This window comes from Pimephales promelas, chromosome 10 (genome assembly GCF_988280905.1).
Source record: "Pimephales promelas chromosome 10, fPimPro1.hap1.1, whole genome shotgun sequence".
Classification (NCBI taxonomy): domain Eukaryota; kingdom Metazoa; phylum Chordata; class Actinopteri; order Cypriniformes; family Leuciscidae; genus Pimephales; species Pimephales promelas.
In genome coordinates this window covers 31,616,188-31,639,263 of record NC_142778.1, presented here as the reverse complement: position 1 = coordinate 31,639,263, position 23,076 = coordinate 31,616,188, and the positions used below count along the sequence as shown (strand labels likewise).

General features: G+C 36.1%; 1 long non-coding RNA gene across 2 annotated transcripts in view; it reads left to right on the top strand.

Annotated features, from left to right (window-relative positions):
• The window catches only part of LOC120477428 (uncharacterized), a 30,025-nt gene that overhangs the window by 2,587 nt on the left and 4,362 nt on the right, over positions 1-23,076 (top strand). The window contains exon 3 of one of the 2 annotated variants that reach the window (XR_005622396.2): positions 12,711-12,953. The exons of the other annotated variant lie outside the window; for it this stretch is intronic. This is a non-coding gene — a long non-coding RNA (uncharacterized LOC120477428). Of the gene's footprint in view, positions 1-12,710; positions 12,954-23,076 lie in introns of those variants that run through there. 2 annotated transcript variants of the gene reach the window in all.

Genomic DNA, 23,076 nt, shown 5'->3' with positions numbered 1-23,076 from the left:
CCTTGTGTTGTCATTGTAGTAGTGCATATGAATAATCATTTGAAGTAGGGATGCACCGATACCACTTTTTTGGAAAACGAGTACGAGTACGAGTACTTGCATTTCAGTACTCGCCGATACCGATACCGAGTACTTAATAAAAAAACAAAAAAAACATGATTTAAATATTTTTATATACGGGTTTTTAGGTCCTTGATTAAATTACTTGGGTAACACTTTATTTCGATAGTCCACTTTACTAACTATAAGTAACTTTTCAATTACATGCAACTAACTGTCATTAGAGTATTAGTAGACTAGAGTATTAGTACGATCAGCTTAATATCTGATAACACTTTATTTATTTGGTCCCCCAACAGACATTCAACTGACTATAAGTAACTTGGCGACTACAAGTAAACTTATTCTCCTAATCCAAAGCCATTCACTTTGAAATTGTTCCACACCAGTGATGCACGGGTTGATCCAAAATGAGCGGGTGCCTGCGCCGCGGTCACCCGCGGTTACCCGCAGTTACGGGTCATCCAAAAATATTTTTAATGATATTCGGGTCGCGGTCGGTCAGGTCGTTTGGAAAAAAATGGCAATTAAACCTTTGTATTTATATAGTACTAGATAGAATTTTCTATGAAATATATAGGCCGAATTTATTTATTGGCTGAATAACTGGCACGAAGATGACACACAAGCTCATTCTAAACAGTTCTCAGTTCTGTACTGGTGTGATCCGAGAACCGCTGTACCTCTGCGTTCGTTACTATACGCGGATGCGCAGTATCAGCAGTATCAACAACATGTCTCAGTTCAGTGAACTGTTAGAGTTACTGGAGTAAAATATAATTCGGGATATTGGTTTATTTCAACTCGGAGGGACTGTCAGGCATGTCTGAAAGTGAGTAACTGTAGTAACTTGTGGATCAGCACTGACGCAAGACGTGAACTGATGCGAATGATTCAGTTCGATTTAGCGTACTGGTTCGACCGGTTCATTAAAAAGAACCGATTCGTTCACGAACCGGCCATGTCTATGATCACTAGTCTGCAGAGAGATGGAGGCGGCAAGAGAAAATGTGATAGAAAGAGTAAGTGTGGGAGACATTTACCGAAATAATGAAAGATGATGACCAAAGTGCTGCCTTTGTTATATGTAGGCTACGTCTTCTTGCGATGCTGTGTTGTTACACGTTTATGGCCCAATGACGCTACGATGAGCATGTACTACTTTTAAAAAATACGGTCAGGATTCAGGAAGAGGGTCGGGTACAATATTTTCTTACTTTTTTTGCGGTCCGAGTAGCGGGCGGGTAGTTGAAAACGTTGGTTGTGTGCGGGTTGTTTATACATTGACCCGCGCATCACTGTTCCACACGGCTGACATGTCTCCCCATCTCCCCGCTCTGAGCTGCAGCCGGAGCCTGGGGGTGGGCACTCGGCGCCTGTGATTAACCCATTTCTCAGAACATGGTATCGGTCCCCGGTATCGGGGGACTTTTAACGAGTACGAGTACTTTAGAAAATGTGGTATCGAGGCCGATACCAGATACCGGTATCGGTATCGGTGCATCCCTAATTTGAAGCATAGTGTATCCTTTATACACAGCAAAAATAGCCTGTTTTTGACTGAAATTCTAGAATTGTTAGATAGAAAGTGTGGTTTACAGTTGTCAATGAATGTGACGCTAAATATAATTTTTGCTTTAATAAGAATTTCCCATAAATATAGGCAGAAATAAACCTGGTATACTCAATGATTGCCGTTCTGGAATCAACTACAAAGCACTTGAATGCGACAAGCTCTTAATCACAACTTCAGAAGTGGAAAGTTAGAAATTGCACATGAAGGCAGCATAATATTTCGATTTAATCTTTATGTTTTTATTTTTTCTATTTTAATCTGAGTAATTGTAATACTTCAACCTAAACTTATTCATTTCAGCTATCAAGGCAACTGTAGATGCTACCAAACTAAAATGCTACACTAAAGTCACAGGATGAAAACTATGATGAAGCAATGAAAGAATTAACGTTTACCCATGTCTGGAGGAGATTAAAAGCTTTTATGATAATCCCTTTATTCTAGCATAGCAAAACTGTGATGCTGATTTTTGTGTCGCGCTCTTCCCTGCTGTGTGATGTGTCTGGGTGCCAGTCTAATTTGTAGGAATGCATTTGAAATTGTCATCAAACCTAAAATGGTGTTTGAACATGAGGGGAGACGCTCAGGATATAAAACAGGGATTCTGAAGGGCTCTCATATTTGTAAGTGGAACCACTTGCATTTTCTCTAGAGCCCAAACAAATAATAGAAAACACACCCTTATTTAAGTCCATTTGCATTTCAGACCATCTAAAGAGGCCATTGAATTGGGGGATTTAAATAGGATTCGGTACTCTAGCAAATGAGTTCATGCATATTTTACCATAGAACAATTTCTATTTTGAGCAGTCACAAATAACGTAAGCAAGGTATCACAGAAATATTGCAATACTATTTAACTATTACATTGCAGTTGGCATTAAATGAAAGTTCACAATCCATTTGTGCATGTTTCCTTTAAAAGAAAATGTGCCCAATTATTGAATCAAAATATCATAACTCGATCTTACAATGAAATGTCATGCTTCTCTCTCGTGATTTATGCCAGAGTTCTCCAATCATTTCGTCTGCTTAAACCCTGCACCTTTCTTACAATCGACTGCAAACTTCATATCCCATGAACAACCGATGAGGAGAAACATATATATATATATATATATATATATATATATATATATTATTTATTTATTTATTTTTTATAATCCACTTCACTTGGATGTACATTGCAATATGGAAGAAAAAATATCGGACACTATATTACATTGCAACTTTAATAAATAAAAAAAATATTGATTATGTAACCAAATAAAACAAGTAGATATTGGGATTCAATTCATGACACAAAGCCTCAAAATCCAGCCTGCTCTAGTGAGGCTAATTTCCCAGACGTTTGTGATGTAAATGTAATAGAGGGCTGTTGTAAGTGGAACTTTTGACAGTTTCTTATAATAGTAACCATTAGCACCAACAAGGAGTTCATTATGTGAGTTTAGACACCATGGAGTACAATAATGAAAGAGCTGCATGTAGTCTGCAGCCATGGCATAGAAAGACACCCCTGTATGGACACTATAGACATAATTAATGAATGTCTTCACTCAGACTTTCCATGTCAAACTGGCAGTTTAAAAACATGACATATATTCAGTGCTTTGCTAAGTCCAAATACTGTATGAATCAGAAACTCCCATAGCTCATTAGCATAACTGAGCACCACAGCTGAGATAGATAGTTGGGCTCCAGATTTGACGTTTTCGACAGCGTTTATGCAAATAAACGTTTAGCAAAATTAACAGAGATGTCCCATCTTTATGCTAGTCAAGAAGGTTTGTATTATCTTGATATAGCTTAGCTGTTAACATTCACACTTTCACCTGCTACAGTGCATGTCTTACTTTGACTTTTATCCACCGTTACATGGGTAATTGTATCCCATCATCTCTTGATTCTTGTCACCTAAAACTGAGTCACACAGTCAGACAGACAGATTAAATATGAGACTCTTTCTCTTTCGCTCTCTTTTTCTTTTCCTCTCTCACTCATAAACGACAGGCACAGCTTCAGGCTGTCTCTCATGCTAGTTTCTCGACTATTCCAGTGTTTTGCGGTACATTTACTCTCAGGTGTTCTTTCATAAAGCAGCAGGGTCTTGGTTTTGCTCTGACAGTCATTTGGAGCCTCCATTCTTGCTATTTGAATCCAAGAAAGCATTTGCCACACACACACACACACACACACACACACAATTCTGGAAATTCTGTGGTACTGTATGTTGCTGTGGACTTTAATCCCATTGTAAAACGTCATGTAATCCACAAATTAGTTTTGAGAAATTGATTTTAAGTTAGGCTCAATTACACAAAACATCAATGCATTCAGTAAGAACAGTTCTTTTATAGCATTTTCCATTTAATGTTTTTTTTTACATTTCACAATAGTTAATTTATTATGAACAAACCTGAATTAAAAGGGGATAGTATACCCAAAAGTGAGTAAATGATGACAGAATTACAATATTTTTGTAATTAATAGTTGGGTTATTCCATATTTTACCCAAACATGTGAAAAATACAGTAAAATACAGTAAAATTCTAACATTATTACAACTTCTGTCATATAATAACTTTTGTCATTTTAATATATTTTATTCCCGATGACAAAGCAGAATTTTCTGCATCATTAATGTTTGTAAATGTCTTTGTCACTTTCGGTCAAATGAATGCATCCTTGCTAAATATGAATATTAGAAAAATCTTACGGACCCCAAACTTTTCAACATTCTTACAATCTTATATTAACCTAAATTAATGAATGCTGTAAAAAAAAAAAGTTGTTGTTAGTTCATGCTTCCTAATGTATAACCTAATGCAAAATTGAACCTTATTGTAAAGTGTTACCAGCTTAAAACACATTTGTGACATATTATTGTTTTTTTTTTTTAATGGAGACAAGACTAGATAAAGACATTTGGGTTTTCTCTTGCTCTCAAATCAATGAGATGGTCAATAGGGGTCATACAGCTGACCCGTTGAAGCTAAGTTGTTTGTCATATCATTATGCAGATGCCTGGTGTCATGGATGACAGGCTGATGGAGACATTAGTCACCGGTACCATTATCCACAGTTTGGATGGAGATTATTCAGCTAGTAATTAAATGCATTGCCAATTTTTACACCTGAACCAGTGTAAACCGAAAACTAACCAATAGTGCCTGTCATTCCCAAGGGTTAGGACTGTAACTATGGAAACAGAAGTCTCAGGATAAGCAGCAATCAATATGATGCAGGTCAAAGGGTGGATGATGTTTAAAGGTAAATCTAATATTCCTAAACATAATGAGGGACTCAGAACACTGAATTTTCTCATATACAATAAGACTAAACCATTGTTATTGAGCGCAGTGAGTGACAAATAATAGTGCAAGTGTATGGCAATTACAGTGTTTCTTTGTGATTTTGACACAGTTTAAATACTGTAAATTGCCGTCAAGTGGATGTGATTAAATGTTCGACGTAGCAGCCATACAGCTCCATAATTTGTGTGTCAAAAGCCTCCACCTATTGCATCAATCACATGAAATAAACACCGCTTTAGGTATATTCATATTCATCTCTCTTTTTCTCAAGAAATGCGATTACACATGTCCTTGTTCCCATTGACTTGTTGGTGTACAATGTGTAAGTGATCTATGTTAATAGGATTATAGTGCAAAGAACCCGCTGTCTTTTCCCCCTTAATATGGTCGCTCTAGAGATCAACTGAAATTAGATGAGAAAAACTGCTTGTCAGCAATACTAGGATGAATTGATCCTATTGCAAGCGGAGTATTATGTTGTGTTAAAGTACAATATTATGGAATGAAAATATTTGGGTTTAGTAATATTATATTTGATGTATTGCGGTACTATCTCTACTATCTTTTTTATTATTGATTGTTTACCAGTATTACTATTGTAGAAATAATCATGTAGCTTTTTTTAAGCAGTGAGGTTTATAATTAGATTAAAAAAGTGTTTTGTCTTACATACTGAAGACTACAGCCCTCAAAGGCAAAACTGACCATAATGGCCCCTAGAGATATGGGGGTTGGGCTCTTTTGAGTTGAGACAGTAAAGGCTGGCACACACTTAAAGATTTTTAAAATCTTAACAGTTTTTCAAAAAAGTGAGAGATCACAAACGTGACAATAAAAAAAAAAAAACATTTAACAGTTTTTTTTTTGTGTGTGTGTGTGTGTGTGTGTGTGTGTGTGTGTGTGTGTGTGTGTGGCGTGCCACAATGTGACCAAGACAGCACTCCAGATTCCATTCACAAACCACCCGACAGTGAACACGGTAAATCTCGCAAAATCTCTCGCGGTCAAACGTGACTTTAGAGGAAACAAACATGGCGGACGACGGACAAGAAGATAAGGCATTTATTTTGGGCAACTTTTTACATAAAAATAAAAAAAAAGTTTGGTTCAAGTCATATTACGTTTCTGTCTTTCGTCAGCTCGCTTTCTGATTGGGTATCGTTTCATTCCACGTGACAATCTACAAAATTTGTGCGTGTTTGTCCTCGGGGTCAACACAACAAGACCTCTGATCGTAATAAAGATTCAACATGAGAATCGAGATCGGTGCGGGCCCGACGTTATTCCAAGCAGATTTGGGTAAATCTGATAAAATAATCTGTAGAACCATCAAGATAATCGTAACTTTAGGATTGTAAAAAGGGTCCCAAAATCAGCTCGATTATCTTGTTGTGTGTGGATGCCTTAAGGCTTAAGCAACTTTACCAAACAACACCCTAGCAACCGTATAGCAATCCTCTAAAAATCAATTTAAAACTGCTAGCAATGACTTAGCAATGTCCTGGAAACCTTCCACAACCCCTCATGGTTTCTACCCATATTTTTTTCTGAAAACTTTCCATACAAGTGTAATAATGTAATTCAAGATACGCTACTGGGTTTACGCCCTAAAGAGATTAAAGAATACATGGAGAGGAAATATACTCTATCATTAAAAAAAATTGGGTCATTAAGATATTTTTAAAGGAATTAATACTTTTATTCATAAGGTCAAAAATGACAGTAAAGATATTTAGAATATTGCAAAAGTTTTTAAAATATTAAGCAGTTTTCAACATTGATTAGAATTGGTTTTTTTTACATGATACTGAAAAACGAGAGTAATGGCTGCCAAATATTTAGGATTGGCATCACAGAAATAAAATAATAAATTTAAAGTGTAATAATATTGCACTATATTGACCTTATTGATCAATAAATGTAGCCTTGGTGAGTCAAACAAGACAATTATGTCAGTGTAGTGCAGTGTTGGGAGTAACGCATTACAAAAGTAATACATTACAGTAACATATTTTGCTGTAACGCAGTAGTGTAAGGCATTACTAATCAATTTTCAGTAATATTTTACTCGTTACATGTTCAGTGAGGCTTGTATTACAGTTGTATTACAGTGTATTGTCTGTTTTTACTTCTTAAAGGCAACAGACTATGTGAAAGTTTTAAAGCAGTCTTTTAGTGCCTGTTCAAAGCGGTCGCGTCTGTAACATTGTTTTTTTTCTCATAAATGCGAACACGAAAACTAAAATAAAATGAATATTTTAAGTTCTATGATGACTGGAGAGCCAACCCTTCCTCATCCGATTTGCGCAGTGTAATTAACAGAATTACAAAAAAATATATTTTGCCTCCTATTTTTTTGTCACGCATGAATGTGTGTCTTTTCCCTAATATTAAAAATAAAACATAGACAGATATTTGCCTAATGTCTGGAGTCCTTTAAGGAAGTAGCCTATATACAGTACGTTTCAATACATGTATTTTCTGAGAATTTTTATTTCAAGTTTTGACTGCAAATGTCATGTCCATAATGCTTGACTTCCCCAATTTTAAATAATTTATCCTCAACTAGTTTTGTGGTGTAGGTCTACGTATTTTATAATGTTAACTTCAAATATTACTAATAGCCTAATTTAAAGATAAGGTAGCATTGGATCTGGACGGTAAGGAGAATAACGCTGGGAGTTGGAAGAGGTGTGTCGCGATTCTGTAGGTTCGTGGATCTGAGTCGTGTGGCGAATCGCGATTTCGGTTTCATATTGCATATCGTTACAGCCCAAAAGTTAAGTTCTACTTAGTTATTTTGGTGAAAGTAACTCAAAAGTAATACATGAGTAATGTAACGCATTACAATTCTGGGACAGTAATATTGTAAGGTAATGAATTACTTTTAAATAACAGTAACAAGTAATACCTAATGTATTACAGTTTGGAAGTAACTTGCACAACACTGGTGTAGTGTAGTTTTGGTATGTACATGATGATTACACTATAAACCTGCTGAAATTAAGCCACATTGTTTTAATAAAAGCAATCATTTCATCATCTCTTATTAGGAACAGCTTTATTGTTGATTATTTGATTATGGCACTGAACCCATTGAGGGGGTCAGAGCCTTGTCAAGCTGGAAATGAAATGTTTTATTAAAACTCTAAGTATAAAACAGTCAGTGAACCCAGAGATTATTGTAATCGAGCACAACTAGAGCCGCTGACGGGGAAGGTGATGAGAAGAGCAGGTTATCAGAGCTGATTTATAAGTGTTTCTAGCATTCAGACTGAGCCGTGTGGACCCAGACTGCAGTGGAGAAGGCGACCCCTGGTCAAGTGCCTGTGTCTGATGACTTAATTAGGGTCAGAGTCTGGGACACTGGCCGATTGAGGGGACGCGGTTAGACAATAGCACTCTGGGATGGGCGCAATCAGCATTTACTCTTGTCTTTGTTCATTTAATGTTTGTTTTTTTTTTTCGACCAGTTTTGTTTATAATGCATTTTAGGAATTATCTTGTCCTGTCTTTCAAATCCTTCTACAACTACCCCTTCTTCCTAAAACCACTGGTTCGAGCTCAGATACCCTACACTAAGGGAAAGGTGATAGCTGACAGTGGGAACTAATCTGCTCTATTGATCAGTCTGTCAGCCAGTGACTTCAGTCAGTGGAAGGACAGGCACACATCCATTAACCCATTATATTGACAAGAAATGATTTTTCCAGTGCAAACCTTTTACTTTTATCCAGTAGTATAGATTTCTTTCCTACCATAATGTGAAAGGTGTACGCAGTGCTTCTTTTGTATAATTAAAAAAAAGGTAATACATTTAAGTAATATTACACAAGCGAGTGCTGTTGTTCTGAAAACATCGATTGTGAGTGGGAAATTGCTTTTATAAAACAGTTGTTAAACCATTTAAACTTTTTTTTTTTTTTTACTATTTTTTTCTCGGCCTACACCCTAACAAAGTCAAAATATAATTGAGCATTTCCAAGCAGTGGGGTTCTGTCTCTGAATTAATCAGCGTTTTTAAAGGAAACGATTGAGGGATAGATTCAATGACGCACTAATAAAGACATTGATTGGTTTTAGAAATCCAGAGAGTAGGCATAGAGGTTTATATTTGGTTCTAACTGAGATAAATGCCATAAATGTATTAAATTCTGGATTTTGGCCCGATTAGTTAAAATCGTCAAGAAACGGATGTTGAAATAGTCTTTTCTTCAACTATTGTGATGTATGAAACAGCTTCTCGAACAAGAAAAATAAAAATGTAGGACGAAACTTGATTTTGTCCATCAGGAATAGTTCATTGAGGTTTGCTATTGCTATCCAACCTGATCCCACGGGAATTCGTACGAATTTTTGCTAAATCGTACATATTTTACGAATTGGGCAATTCGTATGATTTCGTACGTATGATCTACCCCTAACCCGCTCCTAAACCTAGACAAATCGGGTTTAGACAAATCGTACGAATTCGTATGAGTGAGGTCGTATGAATTAGTACGAATTAGCCACTTTTTAATCACTCGTACGAATTGGTCATGAGATAGCGATGGGGGATCTCATGTGAGTGACAGGTTGTCCCGTCCTCACGCTGAAAAACATATTATCAGAGAAGAGAAGAGAAGAGATGTTGCTAAAATCATTTACAGATAAATTCTGGAGTTTTCCATTAAAATTTTGATTTCATTGGGAAATAGAGTACTTCTATTATGGCTCTGTTAATGTTTCTTGTCTCATCTTACTGATAATTACAAATTACATTGCATGAATCATGCAGATTATGTATTTCCAATTTAAAAAAGGGTGAAATTTGATGAAAATAAAGGGTAACGCTTTATTTTGATCGACCCTTTTGAACATGCTGTGGACAAGTAACTTTGCAACTATATGTCAACTATCTCTTATTAGAGTATTAGTAGACTGTTTGCTTCATATCTGATAACTCTTTATTGTGATGCTCCTCCAACAGACTATAAGCAATTTTGCAACTCCATGTCAACTACTCAAGTCTACTAATACTCAACTTACACTCTAATGAGAGTTAATAGACATGTAGGTGCAACATTACTATAGTCAACAGAATGTGTTAAAGGGACCACCCAAATAAAGTGAAACCAAATAAAGTAGTTTGCCGTCAGTCGTGTAACATTTCTATCCTAAAACTGTTGTCAAATATTAAATGTTTAGCTACTTTATCTTTGCACAGGCGGATGAACTGGGAAAAATCCCAATGCTGTTGTTCTGTCATATCAGCATTTTTAAGGAACAAAACAAAAGGAAAATAAACAGATTTGGTGTGAAGTAGCAGCATTTAATCAACAGAGTTTCAAGCTTTCACACTAACAGCTGTTTGTAAGTCCACTGGAATGAAGAAAAAGCAGTGAAAAGTATGTTATTTCTTCTTCTTTCTGACCAATCTGTCAGTAATACTAGCGTTTTTAGCATCTGCCAATGAAGAGCTCTGGGGTTTGGTTACTGACATCTGGGGATTGGTCACTGGCGTCTCTGGATTTGGAGATCAGAGCACGTATCCCAGGGGGCGTTGATAAAAGTCTTGACTTCAGCTTTCACACAGAATCACCACATTATGTCACTCCGCCAGCGCCCTCCTTCAAACACCGAGAGAAATGGATCCAATTGTTGCCCACAAGTCTGTCCGTCATTGAATATTTATCACCTCCATGATATTGGAAAAAGGTTCTTGAACGGCAGCCCGCCTCAGGGGCAGGGAATTCAACACCCTATTATAGAAGAAGAGCAATATGGCTGTCATCAGCTTCCCCTTGGTTGTGTTTAATTAATTATCTGTAGCCCCCCTGATCGAGCCCCACTTTAAACGCTTCCCTTAATCCCAAAGACATGTCTGAACACATATCTTTTAGCTTTAAAGACTGTGGTAATGCAACAGGCTTAGTTTTAGTCAAATTAATTTTTTATGTACTAGCTTATAATAAGATCTGTAGCTGTATCAAGAGCGAAATACAAAGTAAATAGATTGTATTACAGTATCCTCTCTTGAAATGACAGCTCATTCGTCTATCTCTGTATCAATCCCTCAGGCACATATCATAATACCCTTTTCTGGTCGTTTCACAGCCTCTTTATAAACAGGAGCTGAGCATTTGTTTTTACAGAAGGGAAATGCCCTTGTTACACATTCACCTTTAATATATTCATTTTTTTTTATCATTACTTTTGTTTTTTATTGAGACTCATCATGGTGCTCTAATCCTCCAGCTGTGTGCGTTTAAGTTCGAAACGGCTGTGGTGTTAGAAGGATCGATTTTCTACAACAGGAACATTAGCGATTCTCGAGTTGAGGGTATTAAACTCCAATCATTGTGTTCTATTGTTTGGCATGTCATATTGATTATCTCCCAGGTTTCACTGGCACAAGTGAAATATTGGAACCTTCAACTGCCATGCACACGAAGAATACTCTTGCCTCTGTAAATGAATAGGTGTGCTCTTGCTTATTGGGACATCAGGTGGGATTAAATATCATTTTTTTGGATGATTGCATGGAAGACTGGAAAAAATACCTATACCTATTAACCTATATTGCTGTTAAATTTGTTAATAACGGTCTTCATATCTGCAATTGCTGCTTTATTTCTTGTAAATGCGACTTTTACCACACAATGACTTTACAATGGCAACTTTGTCTCACAGTTATGACTTTATATACTCATACATTTAGTTAATTAACAGAAATTGACTGTAAATTTGCTATTATTACGTACTTAAATAGAGATTGGTCGAAGTTGTTAAATTGGATCTGTACAAATAAAAAAATAAAAATTCATTTACAAACATTTGTATTTTAATTTGTTTTTATTGCATTTTTATGCATAATTTCATTGTTATTTAACACAGCAAAACTATATATTAAAAGAGAATTACTGTAGATGGACATTATTTACATAAATTTACAGTTTAACTTGAAAGTTAAATGACTTTTTAATGTATTTTGACATAATTTATCCATTTTTCCATGGTTTAATAAGCCATTATCAACAGTAATATACTGTAATTTAATCAATTTTGACTGTAAAGTAAATTCTGTACTTTTACGGTTTTGGCATGTAATTTTGTGAAATGGTAATTTGCTGTAATTTAACGGAAACCGTCTGGAAACTTTGCTGCTAGAGATTTGCCTTTTTTTTATGGGATTTTTTTTTTTTATAGTGTACCATGTGACTTTATATCTTGCTATATGACTTCATATCTTGCAATTGCGCGCTTTATTTCTTGAAAGTGCAGCTTTATATCTTACAATTATGTCTATATCTCACAATGTGACTTCATATCTCCGATCTTCATTTTATCTCACAATTTTGTGTTATTTATTTTTTACTCTGAGGCAGTTCTACAGTATGTTTGTGTTTAGGGATGAGATACGGGTCTCTCTGAAGGCATGGATAAACACCTCACAATCCAATAAATATAAAACGAGTCTGGCTCATGTATGTTTTTATGTGTGGCGCGAGGAAGGGCCTGAGGCAGTTTCTTGTCTTTGCAGAGTGAATTGTCAGCCTAGTGTGGAGGTCAAAAAGTGAGAAATGCATCAACCTTTCGTGAGTAGCCCACGGCTAGCCTGTCCATTCAGCAGACAGCCTCTGACACCGATAGCACACAACATGTTAATAAAAACCCCTGTAAAGTTCCCCTGAACCAGCAAGGGCTTTGACAGAAACAGATTTTCTATCATAAATTTGGCCGTTCTCACTACCCCTCATTATTTTATGCCTTTGCAGGAGAGGTTGCCTCGAGGGAAGCCCGGTGGCAAACTCCTACAGTATGACCGGTTTCGATCTCGTCACTCGCCTGGGACACTCTGTGCATAATAAAGATAAACTTTCTTGCTCTAGCACCAATCGATATTGTAATCCACAGTTACATTCACTGAGCTATCTCTCGCTTGCATGTCATTAAAACAAAAAATGCCCTTAGACATGTATATAAATAAGTCAAATGTACAAGTATTGGCGAATCTTCACAGGGATTTGTTATAATATAATATAATTTGTGTATAATTTTTGTTATTAAATTACAGAGGTGGGGGACTCGAGTCACATGACTTGACTCGAGTCTGACTCGAGTCACAATTTTCAGGACTTGTGACTTGCTTGATTAAAGTACAAAAATGACTTGACTTGACTTTGACTTGAGAACAAGTTACTTGAGACTTGACTTGACTTGAAGTGGAAGACTCGACAATGACTTGAACATATAATAAACAAACAGCAATACAGTTAATTAAAATATATATTATGACGTCAGCATCAATATATCGGCATCTGTGCCTTTACGCTGCTCAATTCAAACCGCGCCAAACGGAAGTTCCGGGAGTCTCACGCATATTGATAGCGTCTCCCTGATGCCCGCAAATGAGTTAAAATCTCCCGGAATCTAGAGCGAGATACTGCGCGTATAACATACATAGCGTGCGGCGTGTGTACGGCAGAGATATGGGAAGCCAAACAAACCAAAAGTGGGACGAGACAGCGGGGCTTTACAGAGCTCGTGCCGCGCAGACATGTCATCTGCACGGTTCAATGATCCGAGCCGCGCAGCCGATTCGTCAGCGCAGCGCGGACGTGTTTCCTAGCGACACTCAATAGTCAGCGCTGTACTGACCAATTTAAAGCAACGCAAACGATATGCTACATACTACATGCAAATAAATGTACAATAAAGAAACCCCTCCTTCCTTACAAAGAATTGTTCTCTACTGAAGTTTAGGAGTTAATTATGGAGAATTCCATATTTAAAACAATCATTTGTTAATATTTATGTAAATGTAATATATAATATACATAATATTATTTAATATGTAATATTAAATATGAAATATGTTAATATAACATATTACCATTTTTATTTTATATTTATTTTAAACATATTTTAAATATGTTAATATAACATATATTCGATACATCTTAGACTCTGAACGTTTTGTGTAAACAACACAATTTTATTTTATTTTCAGATATTAATGTAGCACAGATATGCATATGATTAATATAGCAAATGTAAGATACATAATATATGTATAAAAGTTCATCTTTTCTGTGCAAAAATAAATATGTATCGAAAAAATTTACCTCTATTTATTTTAGTAGTGTGACTTGACTTTACTTGAAACTTATCAGGACTTGACTTGACTTGCTTAGGGTGAACCCTTGACTTGACTTGACTTGCTTGATTTATCTGAACTGCGACTTGAGACTTGACTCGAGACTTGATGGTTAAGACTTGAGACTTGCTTGGACTTGACCATGTGTGACTTGTCCCCACCTCTGTTAAATTAACATTTTTGTGTGCGAGTGGATAATTAGATTTTCATGCCCAATAATTATGCAAATACTATTTACATGACTGAGAGCATCCATGCATTTTGTATTCGACATTAGGATTCTTAATATGAGTGATTGCATTTTAATTTGAGGATATAATAATCCAAGCATACTGCCTGAGACTCAGACCACTGAAGGGTTTAAATAAATTAAAGGGGTCATGACATGGCTTTTTTATTATTTTAATATATTCCTTTTAATACATTCCCATTTTTGCACACAAGACACCCCCCCAAATAAATGTGGAAAAATGATTATCAATTCCCTTTGTCTAAAATGATTTTTTTAAAGGATTGGCTCCATTAAGGCTTGTCAATAAACAGCCACTGTTCTGATTGGCTAACGCCACTGCATACAAAACGGTATCAATGTCCACTTGCTATTGCATGCACAATCAGTGTTTTGAAAACATTATAAAACCATAATTTGCATTACAAAATAACTTACTTATGTTCGTGATGCAGCTGCTGACAGATTTAGTTTAAAGACCTCTTCATCTTTTAGCAAAAGTTTCTTTGTGAACTCTCCATTACACTGTTTCTTGTTTGCAAAACAAAATGCCCTGAACAAACATATTTCCGACATGATCCGGAATGCCATTTTTAAATAAAGCATCCACTTGTTCCTGAGTCTGGAATCCTGCCTATATACAAACTGCAAGGTGTGTAGGGCTCCAGAAAGACCAGGGGGACCCAATACTATCAAATAGTATTTGATATTATTTAATTATACAAATATTATTTATAAGTAGCATATCACTATGTAATGTAAACATATTTTTAACACAATGCAAATATAAATGCAGATTCAACATTAGCAGAATCTTGTAGAAATTTCTTTTTTCTAAAACTCAATGATTCATATTTATTTACTGTAATAACTGTTTTGGACTCGGACATCATGTATTGTCGCGGATAATGACATGCGTCTTGACATGGTTATGGCTTCCAAACGAAGCTATCTGTCCGGACCAAAAACAATATGAAAATCCTTTCAGCTGTGTGTTATAGTTTTTCTGACAGCTAGACGATTAGATTAGACTGTAGATTATAACGGGTTTTATTTGCTTTTGACACAAGAGTTTCAGCCGTTAAGCGACTTAATGCCATTGGGTGATAATCGATTTCTTATGCAAACGTATTTGTCCGTGTGACGTCACAAATCCCACACTGTAAAAAATATTTTCAAGATTTGTTATCACAACATATTTTCTTTTGTCAAATCAACTTTATAATCATTTATTTAGTTGAGAACTTATTATTTTGAGTTTCTGATGGTTAAATTAATCTACTTCATTGTATTAACTCACTTTTTCCAGTTCAATCAACTTAAAATTTTAAGGCAACCCAGGTTACTTAGTTTTTTAAGTTAAACCAACAATATTTTTTTACAGTGTAGTAATCACAACATTTTTTCTTTTGTCATCAACTTAAATAATTTATTTAGTTCAGATAACATATAATTTTGAGTTTCTGATGGTTAAATTAATCTCCTTCTTTGTATTAACTCACTTTTTCCAGTTCAATAAACTTAAAATTTTAAGGCAACCAGGTTACTTACTTTTGTAAGTTAAACCATCAATATTTTTTTTTACATTGCACAATATCCAAACAAACCATTTTTGTAGTTGATTTGATGAAATGAAACTTGCAGGATGTTATAATGGTACAAAGACCACTTTTATGTCCAGAGATCAAGGCAAATTTGATTTCCCATGCAATGACCCCTTTAACAGGGTCCCATAACATTTCACCAGTTATTATTTTGCACAAAATGACCAACTTGATTTGATTCAATTGTATTTTTGTTGTCTCTAATTGTTGATTTAAATCTAAACAGGTGTTTTCATCCATATTTAATTATTTGCACCTCTTCCATACACTGAGTTGCATCCTGGTAGGTGTTAGTGTCACCGAGTGTTGAATATTGATGAAACCGAAAGACCTGAAATGACAGTCTCTCCATGGCGGCCACCCCCTCCTCCTCCATCTCTCGGCAGGATTCAGAGAGAAGCTAATGGCCATGCAATGCCTGTCATAGTTTCAAAAGCACTGCCTTTGTTCCAGCACTGCTTGGCTCTACACCCCCCGTTAGGCCCAGCCCTTACTAAAAATGTCAGCGAATATTGATTTGGTGGGGAGCAACAAAGACTTCACTAAATGATAGCTCCCTTTGTGCTGCGGCGATGAAAGGGCTAGACCTTTCTCCGGAGTGCTTCGATGATGCTTAGTCCATCAATATTTCATATCCGTCTTACACGACAAAGTGAAGACAAATTGACAGAAAGGGTTTTAATACACATCAGAATATTTTTATTGTGGGCTGACATTAAATATTCAATCAATTCAAGATAAATAGACTTGTTAAGTAGAAATGGTTGCTACTATTTTGTTTGTTTTTGTTATTTAATACTTAACTTAATACTGTTTCCTGAAATCCAAGTACATTCTCACCTACACAATAAGCAGTATAAATGCTACCTGATGATATTAAAAGAATGTAAGAGGATATATATAGAGATTTTCCACTGACTCTTTATGTTTTTCCAGTGTAGACTTCAAAAGGCACAGAATCAGGGTTATGGGGGTTGGGTTGTGTTGCTTCATCTGTAAAAATGCAAATGAAATGTCCTCGATTCCCCACTTGGCTTTGTATATAGGTAGTACTCTGTAGTGTTTATTATGTGACTGTTGACTGCTTGTTACTAAAACATTTATTTTTTACAGTTTAATCACATCTTGTTAAATGGACTGCTGCCGTTACAGCAAGAAGTATAGACATGTTGCAACAGGGCAAATCAAGCTATTTGCATGTATTTAGGTCAGGGAGAGACTAATGGAAAACTACACATAAAAAGATTGTTTGTCCAGAGCCTTGTCATAAAGTTACAAATAATTTTAAAAATCTAAGATTTGTTATTTACATACAATTACTTACCATTCCTCCAATTTGAAATGTTATCTTTCATTATTTAATTCTGAATTTAACTATATAGCTTTGTCCGAGCTTTGTGACATGGTGCATTATCCTGCTGGATCAGAGCATGGGTCCATGGTGGCCATAAAGGCATGGACATGGTCAGAAACAATACTCAGGTAGGCCGTGGCATTTAAATGATCCCCAATTGGCACTAAGGGGCCTAAAGTGTGCCAAGAAAACATCCCCCACACCATTACACCACCACCACCAGCCTGCACAGTGGTAACAAGGCATGATGGATCCATGTTCTCATTCTGTTTACGCCAAATTCTGACTCTACCATCTGAATGTTTCAAAAGAAATCAAGACTCATCAGACCAGGAAACATTTTTCCAGTCTTCAACTGTCCAATTTTGGTGAGCTCTTGCAAATTGTAGCCTCTTTTTCCTATTTGTAGTGGAGATAAGTGGTACCCGGTGGGGTCTTCTGCTGTTGTAGCCCATTCGCCCAAAGGTTGTGCGTGTTGTGACTTCACAAATGCTTTGCTGCATACCTCGGTTGTAACGAGTGGTTATTTCAGTCAAAGTTGCTCTTCTATCAGCTTGAATCAGTCGGCCCATTCTCCTCTGACCTCCAGCATCAACAAGGCATTTTCGCCCACAGGACTGCTGCATACTGGATGTTTTTCCCTTTTCACACCATTCTTTGTAAACCCTAGAAATGGTTTTAAATTAGGTATTAAAACAGCATCAAATGTTTCATTGATTGTCTTGGAGCTGGTAATGTGACAGAATGCTTCCTTTGCAATGTCTTGCATGACTAGCTTTCAATTACACCTCTGTTTGAAAATGGCAGAAAACTCATTAGAGATCAGCTGAGTGGAAATAGATGCTATCATATTAATGGAACAAACACTGTAGCGCTTGCCCTACGAGTTTAAAAAAAAAAAAAAAACGTTACATTTTAATCATACTAGTTTTATTTGTTCTTTTAGCATGACACACTCGTTCTCTGAAGGTCAGCCGGGAGTATATGATGTGCACATCTCCCAATATCTCAATTGTATCTCATTTATGTCTTTCTCTTAATCGAATATTTTTGAAAGACCCGTGGTTTATCGCCATCCTTGATTGAAACCTCTTTGATAAGAGCAACGTTTTCTGTGGCAACAGCCTTAGGGAACAGTTACACAACACCATTTTCAACTAAAAACATTTGACCACTCATTTTGCATGTTCACCACACACATGACAACGGCGCTTTGGGGGCCTGAAAACACAAACTTCTTTGTGCAAGTTTATGAAAATGATACCAACATCGCCTTTTTTATTTTTGTGAAAACGGTGACCATGCACATGTGTATTACGTGTTCAGTCTATAGGCGCGTAGTTTTTCTATACAAAGTTACGTCGTCAACCACTGCCCTGGCAGCAGAATACAGCGTTTTAGTCACTTTAACAGATCGGGGATCATTTTAATGTTATCGTCTCATTGTGAAAAAAATGCAAAGGTCATTTTTTTTCCCACATACATAGTTTTCCTAGGAACCTACCATAAACTGCAAAGGTGAAAAGCTTCTGGGAGTCAGGATTCAGGTAATGGAAAGAGACATGTTCAACAGCAGCAATCTGTATCGGTTTAAGAAGATGCATTGCAGTGGGCCAATAAACTGCATCACGTAAAGAGCTCTACATGCAAACCGAAGCAGTGAGGCACTAAAATTGTGGTTTGAAGAAACTATCAATATTGCATTTGTGGGATTTGGTGAATCTTCCGCATATATCAGGTTCTAAAATCATGGAGAGGATGAATGGATATATCAAACAAATAACCACATATTCACTGATCCATTCTTCCACTTCAGATCCAAAAACCTAATTCGTTTTGCTATGTAGAAATTTCATCAGATAACAGCTTCCTTCAACCCCAGTTTCAGTGGCCTTTACTATGTTTAATTTAAAATAAAATTCTGTCATCATTTACTCATCCTCATGTCATTCCAAACACACATGCATTTCTTTCTCCCACTACAGAACACAAAGAAGACATTTTTTGGGGGAAATCTATAGATTTTCTGTATATTTCACTGTAACATTTATCATCAGCTCCAGGACTAACACATTAACGTTCCCTTCCGAGTGTCATGGTGGAATGGAGTTTGTTAAGCAGTTCAGGTTAAATGTACTGTGTGGTTTTTGGGGATTAGAACAAAATCAAAAAGTTTGAGGAATATCAATACAGTGCAAAACTGCTGAAATAAATGTATTGTCCCTTAGAGAAACACATGAAATAAGATCTTAGTAATGTCTATATCTTCATATAATACATCATTAATGTAGTTTGTTCATGAAGTGGAATATGATTTTCCACCTTTTCCCCTTGAAATAAGCTTAAGCTCATTGTTATTCACAATATCAGGTTTCAGCCAAACATATCCAATCAAATTCAATTTGCCGGTAGATGTTTTTCCCTCACAAGTTGATTGCTAATCTAATTTTCTTGCATTACGCAGCAAAGCGTCTCCAGGCTTGTTCACACAATGTCTTTCTCTGTATAATTTCCTTCCTGAACATAGACATTTAGAATGAAGCAATTGTGGATGAACTGAGAATTATGTCTATTGCAGTGTGCCGGTTGGAGAGCTGTCGGGGACAGGCAGGTGTGAGGTGAACGAACATCAGATTCCTGTGACAGATTTAGATTTGGGCTCATCACCAGGGTGTCGTTCCACTAGAGAGAGATGTCAGAATCGATTGCATCTCATTACAGGGTTCGCTTTAGAAGTCTTATTCATCTATTATTAATTTAGGTTTTATTTCATATATAATAATCTGCTTTATGGTCTTTCACTGAAAGAAAGTACAGAAGTTAATTTGATCTAGTTAGGGAATTAGGATTCATATTTAATGATTATAACTATTAAAAATCACGTTTTGCTTTCTGCTTAACAATAAAATAAATAAAGTGACTGCATTAAAACCAATTTAATTGAACTTGATTTACTCAGAGGCCGTTTACATGACGTTTTCAACTAAAAACAGAAGACTTTTTATGCATTTTGTACGTTCATTTACTGCTGAAAAGTGCAAACTTATAAAAACTTAACTTAAAAGTGCAAGTTTTTGAAAATGATACCATTACTGCCACTGTGTAAACTACAAAAATGCGAACTTGTGAAAATGGTGATGTCATGCGCATACATATTGCGTGTTCAGTCTATAGAGTGCCGAAGTTACGACGTCACTCTGTAGGCCAAAACGGGGAAGTGAGTTAGCATTTTAGCACTACCGGTTCCCTCGCTCTAAAGTCTATGGGATTTTTGAATCGGTTTTTGCAAAATCGCCTGAAATCGTCTTGAAATCGGTGAACAAAGCCTCTAAATATTTTCACGTTTTGATCTATGACATGGAACACAGTTATAACCTTTTGGTTTTTTAACTTTATTGTGTCTGCTGGTGGTTTTTTTAAACTTTGTTAAGGCTTCAAAATATATAAATTTTGGTTTAACTTGTAAAGATTATCTTGATAGACAAAACGTGTAAGGGTCACAACTCTTTGTTGAACACAGATCTTATTTTTCACGATTTTCCAAAAGTCTATGGGGAAAATGCATAGCTTTTCTATCGAGGAAACCCATGCGCCACTAGCTTCCGAGTTGTCCTACAAAGTGACGTCATCACTTCGGCACTCTATATCGTGCTCTATATAGGTGCGTAGTGCTTCTTTACAAAGTAGCATCGCCAACTACTGGCCTGGTAGAATAATACAGCGTTTTTAGTAATTTTCACCGACCCGTGTGAACAGGGATTGTTTTGACAACATTGTCATCTGTATGCAAAAAAAACATAGGAACAACTTTTCTGTCTTTAGGACATTGTTGTTGAGTAAACGTACCCCTTAAAGTCTCCATGAAACAATAGTTGCGATAGTCTTTGCTTCCCTATTATGACGTATTATAAGTGAGGACAAGAAAAAATGTAGGACGGGATGTGATTTTGTCCATTGAATTCATTGGATCAACCTGTGAGTGACAGGTTGCCCTGCCCTCACGCCAGTATACACGTCATCAGAGAAGAAATGTTGATGATTGTTTTGATTAAAGACAAAGACTTTATATACAGAAAGACAGTGCACTCGAATTACTATAAATGGGGGAAAGTGCAACGCACAATATGGTCCCACCTTCTAAAGAAAAGAGCCAATCGCCAATTGGTAAAGTGATCGCGTCTCTGCAGCTGCCGTTAGAAGCTTTGTGTGTGCGCGCATGGGACTGCGTATGCGCATTAGCTTAGTCCAGCCTGAATTATTTATTTATTTATTTATTTGTCAAGACTTGAGTGGTTAGAAACAAAATTTGTGTGCAGTTGTTGTCAGATTTCATTGGAGAGTTCAAATTTTATCATAAGCTTGGCGGACAGTTTTGAAGAATTTGATGTTTCCCCAAGAGGCATTTTAAAGATGGCTGCCGATTGAAATGACTCGTCTTAAAAGGACTTTGTTAAAGATTACAAGGGCACATTAACTAAAAAAAAAGATGCACATGTCAACTACCAGTCATTACAGTATTACTAGACTGTCTGTTCAATGTATGCTAACACTTTATTTTAATAACTTTGCACCTATAAATGCCAACTTATCCTACTAACCCGAACCCTAACACATAACCTTAATAGTCTACTATAACAGTCTACTAAAAGTCTACTACAGTTTACTAGTACTCTAATGAGAGTTAGTTAACATATAATTATATTGTTAGTTACTTATAGGTATAAAGTGTAAGCATAAGGACTTTAACTGAAATATTTTTTAATCAAATCACAGAAATACACTTAGCTCTTTGTCTGTTTGGACACTTTTTTCTATTCACCTATGTGAAGACCAAGAGACTTGCAGTTAAAGGAACCATTGGATAGAAGCAGACTGCTGAAAGCCCATTCACACCGCGGCTAGCCAGCGTTAGGTTTCAGCTGTCGATGTGCCAGGGACTGCTCCAGGAGCCAGGTGGAACTGTAGAGGTAGATATCAGTCGAACACAAGTCTAATGAATCCTTCACTGAGCAGCTAAAATCAATGGTGCACTAAATAAATGGTGTTGTAGCACATTATGTTGGCATTAGTTTTAATTTAATGAGATGGAACAGTTCTGTACCGGTGGAATTGATCTTTTTAATTGCCCTTGAGAAATGTGTTGAAATCTGAGCCTCGGTTGACACCACAAACTTTCTGTATAGATCTATGAGAACTTTAATTTGATTTAGGAAGACTTTTATGACACGACCGGGCTAGATTTCGATCGGCCAGCACTGATAGATATTACATCTCTACCACTATAAATGAAGTCATTACCACTATATATATATATATATATATAGGTGGTAATGACTATAAAAATAATGATATAAAATATATATGTAATAATATTACTGTATTTTTGATCAAGAGATTTCTTTCAAAAAAAAAAAAAATCGCACTGACCAAACCTTTGAACAGTACTGTATGTAATATAACTTATGCTTATGCAAAATGTTTGAAGACAATCTTAAAGAAAGAAGAAAAATGAATTATATATGACATAATTAAATGTTCTAAATCCCAAGCAGACGCTGTCCACGTTCTGAATGAATAACCAGACCCAAAAGGTCCGTCAAATATAATTTAAACAAAGTAATTATATATATTTTTGATGGATTTCTGGGGTCTGGTTATTCATTCAGTTTCATTCATTCATTTTTTTTTTTTTTGGAACAACCTCCGCCAATCTATAAATCTTTCATTCCTACATTGATAGTTCCTACTGACTCATTATTTCAGCAAAAAGCAACAGTTTGTTTAGAGAATATCTCTG